Raw genomic sequence first — 13,574 nt, forward strand, 5'->3', positions numbered from 1 at the left:
GCTTTGCAAATTAAAGAGTAGTATAAAATGGTCATCTTGGTTTCTCTCATTCCAGTTCTCCCATTTTGAACCACACAATGTTCCTTTGAATGGAAACAGTCAGGAAATTGACTGTTGTTTATTATTATGTTGAATTAAGAAAAGATTGGCTGTATTGCTGACATAGAGAGCCTATGTTTTTTCTTCTGGAAATTGAGAGAGCCAAAGTGATACTTTGGATTGGGTTGAATAATGAATTGCATCCCATTCTCAACTTAAGATGTGTCACCTCTATTTTTTAATGAGAAATGGGAAATGAGAGAAATCAGAAAGTAAAATAGAGAAGGGGGAATGGTGGCGGGTGTGCGTGGATGTTAGCCATATACAGTAAATATTTTTTTAAAAAATAGCAGGATTTGAGTCCAGTAGCATCTTAGAGACCAACAAGATTTTCAGAGCGTAAGCTTTCAAGAGTCTGAGCTCTCAGAGAGACAGACACCTGAAGTGTCTGTAGAAGGGAGCTCTGACTCTTGAAATATTACACTCTGAAAATCTTGTTGGTCTCTAAGGTGCCTCTGGATTCAAATCCTTCTGTTCTACTGCAGACCAATATGGCTACCCACCTAAACTATTTTTTAGTGTTCCCATGTTGCATTTTTTTATAAAAGACAGTGGCCCCTGGTTCAGCAAAGTTTGAAAACTACTAATAAAGAAGATACAGAACCAGATTCTAAGTTATCTCATGGTTTCTTTGCTTTGAGGATAAAATGAGGTATCATCTAACCTATCTAGAAGTCAGAACAATCATACAAGACAGATTTCGTTGAGAGTTACTTGCCAAGTTTGGTATAGTGGTTAAGAGTGACAGAACTCTAATCTGGAGAACTGAGTTTGATTTCCCACTCCTCTGCTTGAAGCCATCTCTCTCAGCCCCACTCACATCACAGGGTGATTGTTGTGAGGATAATAATAACATACTTTGTAAACCACTCTGAGTGGGTGTTAAGTTGTCCTGAAGGGCTTTATATAAATCGAATCCAACCCTGAACCCTTAAACCTCAAAAACATTGCATCAGACTCAGTCAATTTCGTGTACAATGGGAAAATCTGATTCAGAAAAGAGTAAACAATCTATTAAGACAGTAAGGAAAACTAAAAATCTATTTCAGTTACTAGACTTGCCAGAGACGGAGACCGGCTCTATCTCACTTCAAACTAAAATGGCAACCGCTCCTTTAACTGCCGTTTCACCACAGGATTTAACACCTGAGTCTCTGGACACTAAACTAGCAAGGCTAGAAAATAATATTTTGAATCAGATGTCACTAATTATCAAGCCCCTAGCAGATCAGATCGCTGAAATCTGACATGACTTACAGATAGTGAATTCAAAAGCTGATACAGCACTTAGTAAGAGCACTGTGACAGAAAACGATATGAGGGAGCATCAGGCATCAATTGATATGCTTAAAGAAAAAATGTTAAAATTAGACTTACTCTCCCGGCAGCGGAACATCAAGATTAGGGGCTTGAATGAGGAAGTTACATGTAATGTCGACCTTACAGCCTTTATAGCCTCATGGCTCTCCCATCAACTCCAATTGGAGATTTCACCAATAATACCAAAGGCTTACTGGATTGGCTCTCTTAAACGCACAAAAAAAGAAAGTCCAAGAGATGTGCTAATTGAAATTCCTGATCAAAGAGTACGAGTGAAAATCCTTAATGAAGAAAAAAAAGAATGGCTCTATATCTTATAAAGGTACTCCACTCATCATTCTCACTGACCTTCCAGCTGAGATTTTAGAAAAAAGAAGAGCTTTGAAATCAATAACTGTGGCGCTGCATGAGGCAAATATAAATTACAGATGGGTGAACTACACAAACCTGCTTGTCCAATCACAGGGAAAACATGTTATAATTGAAAATGAATTATCGGAGAAGCAATTCCTACAAACTCTGAACTTTGTTTCACCCATGGAGTATGACAGAGCTTCGCAGAAGCGCAAAATGCCTCCTTCATTATCACCTTCATCCATTAAAGGGAGTAAAATCCCCATCAAACACATCTGACTCTTACTGAAGCTGTAGTAATCTTCGTTAATATACCTTTATAGATGTTATATGTATCTTTGTAAATTTAAATACTTCTTAGAGGTTATGGGATAGGGGTTGGGAGAACCAATTTAGAATAATTAGAATAGTTCTAAGCTCCTTTCACTAAGTAACAATTAAAGTAGTTAGTTTAGGTTGATAATTGTCTTGCTTAACCTGAGCACGACAGTTACGGATTGTTACTATTTTACCTTATTTAAGTCTCATTAACTAATAGAATAAGAAGAAGGGGAGGGATTGGTGGGAGGGGGAGGGAAATTGGGGTGAGGTTATTTTTTCTCATCTGTTCAGTATCTCATAATTATTCTTTTATTTATCTAAAATTAAAATAAATAAATAAACATATAAATAACAAAAAGGGGACAAAATATTATTGAAGAGGAAATAGAAGAAGGTTGGTCTGGGTTTAGGGAGGGAACTCTACCTTCCCAAGAAGTCTTGCTGTGCGATTATTTCTCTATATTTATAAAATAGATTTTGACATAGTTACATTTCTACCCTCTGTCAATATAACTTCTAGTCATAACAATAATTCCTATTAATAATTAATTATCAATATTCTGGCAGTAGTAATATTTATTATTAATATTGTAATCGATAGGATTGCTCATTAATGTATTAGTAAACGTGATTACTTCTGTGTTTGTCCTTATTTAAAAAAAATTAAGGGGGCGGGTTTGTACAGTAGAGGAAGGTTGTTGGCTTTATTTGGTGTGGTTTAAGGGATTGGTAAGCTAAGTGTAAAGTAACATTATAAATCATATATTATTATTATTATTTCTAATTTTTGATTGATTCAATTATAAAGTATACTTTTCAAATTAATTGTTTATAATTATAGATTGTATTGATTTTAATCTATTTAATACTTGTTACATTTTATATTATACTTGATATTTGTATTCTTTATTATATACATATATTTAATTGGCATCTATAAATCTACTAAATAAATCCAGGTAAATTAAAAAAAAATCAAAGTTTGTTGTTATTATTATTATTCAGTAAGTGTCATGGCTGAGTGGAGATTTGAACAATGGCTCAATACTTTGACTAATGAATCATGCTGCATCTCAACTGAGCATCTTGGAGGAAGAGAGGGATGTATTTGTTTAACTGGCATGGGTTGTATCATGTCTTATTATAGCATAATGCTATTGATGTCAATAACATGTCATGGACTATATTTGGATTGGTCAGAGAAATAAATCTAAATAAGCAAGCCATATGATTAAATGCAAAGAGTTCTGTGGTCTTATTCATAAATGCATGATAATTGTATTAAATATCAGGTTTCAGGCAGCATATTTTAATTCATATATATATATATATATATATATATATATATATATATATATATAAGTTGTATTTTAGGAAAGTCAACTTTATCTGAAGTATCTCAAGAATTCCTGATGACAAAGATGACAGACAATAGAAAGTCAGATTGGTACCCAAAGTCAAAGTCTGACTGCCGGTACTGCTGGATGTTCACCAGCTAATTGGCACACAAGTTCAAAGATCCTGATCAGGTCAAAGAAGATGAGATGCTTTCTCAGAAGATGGAAAATCAGTGTTCCTTCAATGTCTCTTCTGTCAGTGGAAACAGCAAATAGAAATGCAGGCACGCTATTTATTTCAACCACCAATAATCCCTGCCTGTCCGTGGGTGTATATTTAAAGAGGGAACTAGATGGTCTGACCCCCGATTGTGATAACACACTTTCATTTCTCAGAGGAGTTTCTCCACCAAAGCTGCCTATGCTCCACAGGGTACAGGAAATATTAGAGACTACTGCATGGACTGAAGATCTTGAGGTGTGGATAGTTTTGGTCCTCTCATCCCTGCTCTTTTGAACCCCAGTTCTTTGTTTGTATTTTACTTGTCACTTATGCAAATTAAGCTTGCAGGTCTTTGTTTTTATGCCATTTTCTGTGTTCTCACACCAAATGTTTCCTATAAAAGGTATTCAGCTCTGTCACATGTCAATAAATCAGCATTCTACATCAAACATACATTATGTATATTACAGACATATGTTGCACACACAAATTACATATATATATATATATTAAAAAAGATAGGTACACAATACAAGCATGTCTACAAAACCAATAGCTAAAAAACTGAAATAGGGTTGACCCCAAAAAATTAAAAGGAAATAAAATAGGGAATATTCTTTCTACCCCACCTTGAGGATTCAGTGACTAAGGAAACTGAATGAGGCTTACAGGAGCATCCCAAGAAGTCAGCATTAAGCAGAAGAGCCCTACGCATCAGTTCTATACTCTCAGAAGCCATCTGATTTCAGCCTTATATGGCAGGATACAGGCAGAAGGACATTGCAAGGTATCCTCTGTCCGGGGTCTGAGTCCCAGCCCCCAGACTTGCCAGGAGGGAAAAGTGGGAGGCAACCAGGAGGCAATGGCCCTACCACCCCAGCCAGCAACCAGGTCCAGAACCTGCCTACTCCAGGGGGAAGGGGTGAAAGGCCAAAGCCTCAGAGGACTGGAGGGAGCAGGGAGAGACCAGCTAGTCCCACCCTCCAGGGGGAGGAGAGGGGGCTAAGTAGGCCAGAGGAAAAGGGCCAAGGCAGGGGGAATAGGGACCCAGCAGCAGCCCAAACAGAGCCCTTACCAGCCAAGGAGGAGAAGCAGCCACTACAGCCCAAAGCCACACCCCGGCTAGAGGACAGTAGCCTGGCTCAGGAGTTGCTAGGAGCCAAGCCCCTCCAGGTGGAGCTGCCACAGGCATTCTGGGGGAGGAGATGGGTCACCCCGCCCAGCATCAATGAGCAGGCAGCCCAGAAGCTGGCCAGGGTAATTCCTTGCGAGCAAGGCCAGGGAAGCTCAGCAGCACAGAAGCCGGCTGGGGCAGCTCCTCATGAGCAAGGCCAGGCAAGCTCAGCAGCTCAAAGGCCTACTGGGGCAGCTCCTCATGAGCAAGGCCAAGGAGACCTCAGCTGGGGATGGCTCACACTCAACCCCACCCTGCCAGCAAGGCAAGGAAGCCTAGAAGGGATTAGTGATAGGAGGGAAACACCTGAGGGGAGGCACAGCTGGGCCAAGTCAGGAGAGGGAACAAGCCTGGAAGGAGGGCGGGGCAGAGAAAGGAAACCCTATAAAGGGTTTCCTTTCCCTGCCCTGCCCACCCTGCCAGCAAGGCAAGGAAGCCTAGAAGGGATTAGTGATAGGAGGGAAACACCTGAGGAGAGGCACAGCTGGGCCAAGTCAGGAGAGGGAACAAGCCTGGAAGGAGGGCGGGGCAGAGAAAGGAAACCCTATAAAGGGTGGCTAGGAAGAGCTCTGAGGTGGTGGGTGTGAGTAAGGAGTGATGGTGTGGAGTGAGACCAGAACTGTGCAAGAGTAGAGGTGAGTTCTGGGAGGAGTAGATGATGGAGGACGCAGGGGGTGAGCAGGCCAGGTTGAGCAGGCCAGCGAGTGGACTGAGAGGGAGTCTGGGTGATGTATACTGCCCCTCCTTCCACAGAGCAGGATCCTGCAGCATCCCTTGCACCCCTCTGATGTCAGGGCTGGCCCAGCTGGTGTCCCACCCAGCGGCGGCAGCGACAAGCCCTGACATCCTCTATAGACTTTGTCTCCTTCTTCCCACACATTTGCAGGCACATGCATGGTTGAAGATAAGCTGGATTTGCCAGTAAAATTTTTTTGCTAGATCACCAACTCTTCTTGTGATCTCAGTGGAGACAGGTTGCCAATGGCCACTAGTTTATTTGGCTTTAAAAATTGATTTGAAAGATTCATAGACAATCAAGGCTCAGCCTCAATTACTAAATGGAGCCCTTTGAATACCTGGAGGAATGTAAAAGTGGAAGACTGTGGCCTCTGTGCCCTGCTTGTCAGGCTTCTGGGGGCTTCTGGTTTGCCATTGTGTAAAACCAATGCTGGACTTGATGGGCCATTGGTTGAATGCTCTTTAAAGTCTTCACTGATCTGCCCATTTCATACGGGAATGGTACAAGGAATGCTTTTCAGTATGGCTTTCTCCACTCGTTAGTATTTTCACAAGTCTATCTTTTAACTTTCAAATTATGAACTTCTCTTTTATTTGCATGTTGATGAATACTGAGATTTTAAACATTGTCTCTTCCTATAAGTCTCTTAGAGGATGAAAAGTTAAATATACATTTCTAGTAGATGACCTGAGTAGTACAGTACTTCTGAGCTAAGCAAATAGTGATGCCTTGCATCAAGAAGAGTGTGTGTTCATCTGTGCACCTACCTACTAGATGAACTGTGTGTCCTTGTTCCCAAATTACAACCACTAATATCTTTTGCTACATTTTAAACTACAATCTGGACTCGGTTGCATTTATTAGGCTCTCTCTAACTACTGGAGAAGCAAATATGATCACATAATGCACTTACATGTCTTATTCATTTACTCCAAAGAGCCATCTTCCACAGTCAGTAAGCCTGCTCTGCTCTGAGCCCTTCCCTAAATAAATCTCAGTCTCAGCTCAGATAGAGTTTAGAGTAGACCATACTGGGAGATTAAAAACCAAATGAAACTAAAGAAAGAGATGAACAGTGTCTGAAACTGATGCTCTCTTTGTCTGTTGATTCCAGTATGTCAGGGAAAAAGGAAAATCTTTTGGACAAACTGTTCTGGATAGAATGTTAGATTTGGAGCAGGGTTAAAATTGGGGCTTAATGGATGTCTTTGGACACTCACAATCTGTCACCCTAAATCAGTGATTCCCAAACTTTTTTGAGCCATTACCCACTTGGTTCCATACATTCATCCCCAGTGCCCTCTATCCTAACCTATAAAAATTATTCAGGATAGTGATTTTCATGACTCTCTAAAGAAGATGGTGGTGGTGCCCTCAAGCCATAGCTGAATTATGGCAACTCCTGATGGGGTTTCCATGGCAAGAGACTAACAAAGGTGGTTTGCTTCTGCAACCCTGGTTTTCATTGGAGGTCTCCCATTCAATTATCAACCAAGGCTGACCCTGCTTAGCTTCTGAGATCTAACAAGATCAGGATCACCTGGGCTATCCTGGTCAGGGCCTAAAGAAGATAATAACAATAAAATTCAAAACAGTAATAATTAATTGCCCATTTATTCAAAATCCAGTTTAAACGTTTTAGTTTATTACAATTAATTAATTAATTGGTGCTAGTATAAATCCATACTTCAGATATTCCAAATTATATTGTCTACATTTCTCCTCTGATTTTTCTGCTTCTACAATTTCTATTCTGAAACAAAGAATTTAATGATTCTATGTTAAGAACTTACCAGAAAAACTTGGAAAATGACAGACAAAAACATGCATGGTAATGACAGTTTCTCAAAATGTAGTATACTGGTCTGGCTAGAGGACTTGAGTGCCCATCTAACCTATGTTTGGGAAGAAGAGTGGGTTGAGGAGACAAAGAACGGGGAGGAAAGCAAACTCTGACAGTTTTGTCAGCAACACTGGAGATGGCTTTCCTCTTGACCAAAGTTGTTAGTGGCTGAGACTGAAGTACAAGATGAGCCCCTGGAGCATCATAAGAGTTTGCCTTCTTCTCAGGAGTCACAATTACAGATGGACATGAACAGCAATACAAACTAAAAAAAAAAACCACGAACAGCCCAATCTGCTGTCCGTGAAAAAGCTGTTCTTGAGGCCCCATTCTAAACAAATAGGTGGTCATTGCAAGCCTCCTTCGTTGCTGTTCACTGCTGTTCATCAAGCCAGACAGTCTGCCACCTGCAATCAATTCCCTTGGCAACTTAGGCAGGGATTCTCTGAACTCTGTCTGAACTCCTGCTGTTGCCCTGGAAACCCCAATCTAAGCCCAATTTAGCTTGATAGGCAGGTCTTTCTTCCAAGTGTGGACTGGAGCTCCAAATTTGTTATAAGAGAAAAAGACCAGGGAGGAGAGGGGTTCCCAGCTCTGGCTTTCATGAAGAGATAGCTGCTATTAGAGAGTCAGGGTGAGTGCACTGGAGCTTGAATTTTCTTTGTGTGTGGTGGGATAGGGATCTACCCCTTCAGGTTCCAGGGCTGCTGTTAGACTCTGGGGCCAAGCTATTATTTATTATTGGTATATTTCCTGCTGCCTGCTCACGTAGGGTTTCTGGGAGTGGTGCAGTAGGGATCTTGATGGCTGGAGGAGAGCCTGCTGGCCCCCATGAACAATGAACAACGAACATGTTTGTGACAGGATCATGTTCATCAGTGTTTGTTGTTTGTTGTTCGTGGATGGCAATGAACAACGAACACCATGTTTGTTTGTTTTTTTCTGTTCATGCCTATGTCTAGTCACGATGACAGGATAGTCCTGGGTAGAGGTGGGCACGATCCAAAAAAATTACCGATCAAGCTGATCGTGGATCCGTGCTGGCGACGAACCCAAATCACCAATCTACACCGATCAACTCCCGTTTCCGACCCGTGGATCGGATCGGGGAGGCCAAAGCGGAGGGGCGCCCCGCTGTTCCCAGCTATGTGGGAAGGTGGGTGATGGCGGCGACCACCGGGCCTGGTGGGCATGGGGAGGTGATGTTCGCACACACACACACACACACTTAGAGCAGAGGGGGGGAAGTTTTTAACCTGGCGACGAGCCGCCTCCCCTCAGGGAGGGGACGTTCACACACACTTAGAGCAGGGGGGGGTTTAACCCGACAACGAGCCACCTCCCCTCAGGGAGGGGACATTCTCACACACACACACACACACACACACACACACATTAGAGCAGAGGGGGGGAGTTTTTAACCCGTCCCTGCCTCTCCAAATAGAGAGAGACACCCCGTCAACATGTTTCAGCCAGCTTTTTAAAAAAAGCAGGGACAGAATCCTCCATTTCTCCCCACCCAATTTTAAAAGCAAGCAGCCAGTCTTCCAAAAGCATATTTTAAACACACACACACAGAGCCGTGAATGAGGTTTCCCCACAAAATATAGTGTTTTAAAAGCAGGTTAAAAACAGAGAGTGAGAGGGAAACAATTCCAGGAGTAATACAATCAAAAGGCAATTGTATACTTATTTCACAAATTTTTCAAAGTGCAAAGTGCAAAAGTGTGTAAGTCAATATAAATACAATAAATAATGCAATAAATATACAATAAATAGTTACAAAATCTGTCAGTCCATATGTGCAGTCATTTGTTACTTGGAAAATTCCCCAATGTGTATCAGTCCGCTGTTACTATTTTCCAACTGAATGTGAGAGGAGCAGGACTGCTCGTGTTTAGTGAGTATAAAGACCAAGTTTACTTTGCTGCAATGTGAAATGTTCTCATGTGAATATTGAATTATTTAATGATTGTATTACAGTCCATTGTTATGCCCGAGATGAAGTGAACATCACGAAACGGGAACTGGAAATTTGCATGCATAAGCCCATCGGCTATATGCCCACTGTTAACACCAGTGCTTGCATGGATTGTTGGTACTCCTAATACTCCGTTCTCTAATGTTGGACATTTCACTGTGGAATTTGCCAAGTAACAAATGACTACACATATGGACTCATGGATTTTGTAACCATTTATTGTATATATATATTGCATTATTTATTGTATTTATAACATTGACTTATGCACTTTTGCACTTTGCACATTGATAAATTTGTGAAATAAGTATACAATTGCCTTTTGATTGTATTACTCCTGGAATTGTTTCCCTCTTGTTCTGTTATCCGGGTGGTCTCCCGTTGTTGCTTTGCTAAAAACAGAGAGTGACAGACAGAAAAACAGCTATTCCTCCTACAAAGCCCCATTTTTAAAGAAAGCAAAAAACATTTGGAGTGCCCATGGCTACAGAACACCGCCTTCCCCCTCCCTCCCCTGGGTCTCTTCTCCCAACTGGTGAGTGCGTTGCTGCTCCATGGTTGGAGGGAAGCCCTGCTGATCAAGGAAAGCTGGGCTTCCATTCAGGCTTCCAGGGAGACAGAAGGAGGGGAAACACAGCTCAGGCATTCCCCTGGTTCCGTTGCCAGGGCAATAGATTGCTGGCGCCAGAGTGTCTGGATCACGATCAGATACCGATCGACCCAATCAAGCCCCAAACAAGTGCCCCCATGACCGCTGGATCTGTTGCCATGGACGGCACTGATCAACCAGGTCCTGATGGCCCGAACGCCATTATTGGGGGTATTTTCCTATCGTAATGCCGATCGTGCCCATCTCTAGTCCTGGGAAGCAACAATGGATAGAAGCCCCACTTGTCACTTACACACAACCACTCTCCTCAAATTCTGGTGCCTCAATCAGCCCCTTGGGTTGCATGTGTAGCGAGCCTGCTCTGACAGCATTATGTACTGGACCTTCAGGTCTTGGAGGAATGGCAGGATACGATACTTACAGAGAGACATACAGGCAGTAAGTAAGGAGCCATGCAAGCAAACAAAACTGTAAACTAAGCTCAACAAAGGGGGGGTGGATGGATACCTGGCTTGATCAGTAGCCACAGCAGTAGCCACAGTCAATCTTAGGTGACTTTCTGTATGAAGGCCTTAGTTCTAAGCCTCCATACTCCATCTGTGAAATGTGGATACATTGTGGTCTGCCTGGTAGTGTTGTTGCAAGGACAAAAAACTGTCCGTCCGTCCGTCCGTCCGTCCGTCCGTCCGTCCGTCCGTCCGTCCGTCCGTCCGTCCGTCCGTCCGTCCGTCCGTCCGTCCGTCCGTCCGTCCGTCCGTCCGTCTGTCTGTCTGTCTGTCTGTCTATCTATCTATCTATCTATCTATCTATCTAATTTTAGTCATACTTCCAATTGATCTTCTGAGAATAAATAATGAAAGATGATAAAGCTTTATCTCCTTCCATTGGATATCACATTATCCCAATACAGACAATTTCCTTAAGGGAAAAAGAAAGGATGTTCTTAACTGCTTCATAGGCAAAAATCAAGTTAAACAGGAAAAAGATGGAAAATGTTAAAGCTTTCAAAACTTAATCTTGCCATTTCAAAATGTGATTATGATTGCAATCCAGCTACTGCCCAGTAGAAATGGCAAAGATAATGCCACAGGTTTGCAGGAGCTCTGGGAAAGTGAATTGCTGTAATACTGCACATTAGAGACAGATTATAGTACACAATCCATCTAGATCAAATGATCCATTCCACCAAGTGCCAGGTGCATATCCATGATGTTGACTGTTTGCTCCCAATGAGGAGTGGGGTGGGGGGAACGCTTGTGGATAAATGTCCAACAAACAAGCAGCAGGTATTGAGAATACTACCATTGGACTGACACAATAAAGCAGTCAATGGATGAATACTATGATAATTAAGCCAGTTGTGGTTATATTCTACAATAGTCATACAAATGTGCATTATACTGTTTGGACTGGTCTTTGCTGCTGAATGAACAATTTCCCCCCTTTAAAATATTTATATCCCACCTTATCTCTTTAGAATCCAAGAATCAAAAACAGACCTTCACCCAGCACAGGATCTACTAGTAAATCATGAATACAACAATATATTTTTAATAATACGATATATGTGCAGTAAACACATTTCAGCCTTGTTCCATGTTAATAAAATATATTTCAATTTAGCAGCATAAGCATAAATCCACTCCTTTTTATTGAAAACATTTGCTTTCCAGTCTGAAAACAACTTAAGTCAGAGCATTTGGGCTGGAATTGATTGGGCTTTATGGCCACTTCAGTGAATTGTTGTGCTGAAGTTAATTGAATCTAGCAAAGGGGCTAGTGCTATATTTACCATCCACAGCGGCTCCTCATCTAGTACAATGTAGTGGTTAGAGAAGTGGACTTGGATATAGGAGACCCAGATTGAAATCCCTACTGTGATGTGGTATCCTGCTTAGTGACCTTGGGCCAGTTACTCTCTCAGCCTAACCTACCTCATAGGGTTGTTGTCAGGATAAAATAGGGGAGACTGTTGTAAGCCACTTAGTGTCCCTAGTAGAGAGAAAAGCAGAGTAAAAATATTTAAATAAATAAATACGTACCTACATACATACATTGTCAGTGGATTTCTTACTCTCCTCGTACAACACCTCACAGGGTGATTGTCATGAGGATAATAACAACACTGTTTGTAAACCACTCTGAGTGGGTGTTAAGTTGTCCTGAAGGGTGGTACATAAATCAAATGTTATTATTATTTTCACCATCATCCAAAGGCAACTTCTTGAAAGATCCTCCATAATCCAAGCTCAAATGCCTATGGAGAGAAATTCACAACGACTGCTCTTCAGTTTTGCACCTCTCTTGTTTCAGAAGCATCCCAAACCAAAAGTTTGGGTTTCTTGGAAAAAGCCATGCATTTTTCCATTCTGGCCAGCATTTTATGACCAAAGATGAGCCCTGAGTGGATTATTTATTTTTAAAAGGATGTCAAACTGTTATGGTTCAGTGGCACTAAACACAACAAAAAGAACCCAGGAAGAATAACCAGCATGGTCAGATCAAAGTTTCATCCCTTGGCTAACTTGATGGGAAGCAGGGCATTCTTGCCTGCACTGTTTGTTCCATCATTCAAAGGAATACTGCCCATAACAAACAGATGTTCTATTTAGCATTCACCACTAAAAACCCATTGATCATCAACCTATTCTCCATGAATGTTCCTGTTTTACAGTCATCAAAGTTATCAGACATCGCCACATCTTGTAGCACTGAATTACCCAAATAAATTACATGTAGCCTGTATTTTTCAGTCCTGTATCTATGCCTGTCTGTTCTAGTTTATCTCTCCTGAATTCTGTAACAACAACAATAATAAATTAAATTTGCAAAAATCTTGTACAACTGACCCATTGGGGAATGTTCCAGATGCCAGACCTAGCCTTTTCTGAGCCCCACAGAATCCATAATTACATGCAAATATATTAAAATTTGAAATATACATGTCTTGATTTAGAAAGTGTTGCTGCTGCTAGGAGATTCCTGAAAAATGTTACATAGTTTAGCATTTTTAACACTGCGCTCATTAGATAATGAACATAGTGGGATCCCAGGGCTGAACCTTCACCTACCACCTTCCTTTTACAGATGTCCAAGTTCAGTTGCACATATGTTTTCTTTGTAATTTTACATGCCACAGCTCAAATAATGAATGATTCGTTGCACTCTTGATGTTCATAGGATCTTTGCTGAGTGTGTGTTTTGTTCTGCAAATGCAATAGCTGACTCAGCTATGATTTGCTGAACTGATGTTTTTATGTAACTTTAATGAACAAACCCATTTAAAGACTCTAAAACATTAGGGTAATGGCAGATTCGGAGGGCTAGCTGAACTGGTGAGTGAGTAGGCTGAAACATTGTGGGGCAGTTGAGGGAGATCCTGCTGTCCATTTGTGACATCCAAATTGTGAAATGGGTGATTCTCAGGGCCAAGCTACGCATGACGAATGACACTTGAATGGCAAGTGGATTGAGTGGAGGGCAAGTGAACAGGGAGAAATACACTTGCTGTTCAAGTGTCATTCGTCATGTGTAGCTTGGCCCTCAGTTTCTCATATAGATAGTCAGGGCTTT

This window comes from Eublepharis macularius, chromosome 13, assembly GCF_028583425.1.
Source record: "Eublepharis macularius isolate TG4126 chromosome 13, MPM_Emac_v1.0, whole genome shotgun sequence".
Taxonomy (NCBI): domain Eukaryota; kingdom Metazoa; phylum Chordata; class Lepidosauria; order Squamata; family Eublepharidae; genus Eublepharis; species Eublepharis macularius.